The following is a 1,920-nucleotide window of genomic DNA, read 5'->3' as shown; positions in this document are numbered from 1 at the left end:
GGTGCAACTTGAGGCCATTTCCTCTCATCCTATCGCTAGTTATTTCAGAGAAGAGACCAACACCCACCTCACCACAACCCCCTTTCAGGTAGTTGTAGAGAGCGAGAAGGTCTCCCCTCAGCCTCCTCTTCTCCAGACTGAACAACCCCAGTTCCCTCAGCCGCTCCTCATAAGACTTGTGCTCCAGACCCCTCACCAGCTTCATTGCCCTTCTCTGGACACGCTCCAGCACCTCAATGTCCTTCTTGTAGTGAGGGGCCCAAAACTGAACACAGGATTCAAGGTGCGGCCTCACCAGTGACGAGTACAGGGGCACGCTATTGCTGATAGAGGCCACGGAAAAAAAACCACACTGCGTGTTTCTGCCTGGTTTCGAACCAGGGACCTTTCGCGTGTTAGGCGAACGTGATAACCACTACACTACAGAAACACGGTGTCATTTTCTTGCCAAAGCTATCTTCATCCCCCCCGCATGTCCAAGCGCTCTTTTTAAGCCGGACGGCAGATAACAAGAACGTGACTTGGCTTGGAGGAACGTGAGCTCGTTCTGGAAAGTTACATAAGCCCCAACCGTTTGTAGGGAGGAGAAGCACAGATATGAGAGCACGTCTGGAGACACTGAAGTGATTAGGGGACAGCGAATCAGATAAATATTTGCAAGAAAACACACCCGTTCACATACGTGTCACAGAAAAATGGGTGAAAAGTCCTTTTTCTAATGGGCTTCATGCAGAATAGACAGAGCCCTCTGGTCCCACTCCAGCACAGCAGCTGAACAAGGTTTTATTTTAAGGGCATGCGTAATCTCAGTGAAGCAAGTAGGATTACCCATGCGCTTAAAGTTAAGCACAGGTTGAAACTTGCTTCTCTGGCTGTGGGCCAGGGTGCTTACCATGCAGTTCATCCTTGCTGCCTTCGCAGCTTCTGGGAATGTACGTTGGGCCCCAAGACCACCATCCTGCTGGGATGACAGAGTCCAGAGTAAAGCCACAATGTCAGGTGAAGACCTGAGTGATCAACTTATAAGAGAAAATCATAAAGATAAATAGGGTATGTCTGAAATATGACACAGCGTGTGGTCGGATGTGAAAAGTCTGTAGATATCTAAAGAGAGTAAACACTGTTGTTGATAGAGAAAAATTACTTAGGCAAACACACTGTCAGTGTAATTAGGGTAAACGAGAGGAAATTAAGAAAAGGAAAATTGAAATTAAACATGTTATTGATGAGAGAGTTTATACTGTGAAACTGCTGTCTACAGTTTTGATAAGTTCTGCAGTTCTGTTTCTCAAAAAGTCATCAGGCTGTAATTGAACAAATTAACATTAATGCTGTGAATATTTCATTTGTTTTAGTTTTAATTGAAATGTCCTTGCATGGTTCAATGCAATCCTGTCACACATCAGACCATTCAATGCCACCTTTACAAGAAGGGAGATAATGAGCCAAATTATGCTCTGAATGATGCGAGTATCAATCTTCTTCACCTTCACTGGTTTTGGGCAAGTGATGTTGGAGCAATGGAGATCAGATGCTGTTCCAGGCTGTGCAGGTTTAGGTGATGTAATACATTTTGGATGTCTAGGGTTATTTTTAAATCTTTCAGTGTCAAACAGCTTGTTATACCTTCACATAATTACTTCTATCATCTAAAAATAGTTGACATTTTACAAAGTTATTCACACAGTGTTTTTGCGTGGTGACGTGAACCATATACAGAGGTTTTAATATGTGCAGTCTGCCTAAATCTTGTGTGTCATCAATGGAGAACCAAAGACTCGTCCTTTGGACAGCCTGCAGTGAAGGTGGGCCTGCCATTACCTGTGGCTTTGTGTTTCAGATAGCTGATGGCTTTGCTTTCACAGAGCACGTGTCACTGGGTTGATCAGCGCCTGGATCCAGATCCATGGGACAATTTGG

General features: G+C 44.6%; 1 non-coding gene across 1 annotated transcript; it reads right to left on the bottom strand.

Moving 5' to 3' along the window:
• Positions 1–357: 357 nt before the first annotated feature.
• Positions 358–430, bottom strand: TRNAV-AAC. Its single transcript has one exon. It is a non-coding gene; the product is annotated as a tRNA-Val (tRNA).
• Between the last annotated feature and the right edge of the window lie 1,490 nt (positions 431–1,920).

This window comes from Phaethon lepturus, unplaced genomic scaffold, assembly GCF_000687285.1.
Source record: "Phaethon lepturus isolate BGI_N335 unplaced genomic scaffold, ASM68728v1 scaffold999, whole genome shotgun sequence".
NCBI lineage: Eukaryota > Metazoa > Chordata > Aves > Phaethontiformes > Phaethontidae > Phaethon > Phaethon lepturus.
The sequence above is the reverse complement of the archived record's forward strand: the minus strand, read 5'-3'. Positions and strand labels throughout refer to the sequence as shown.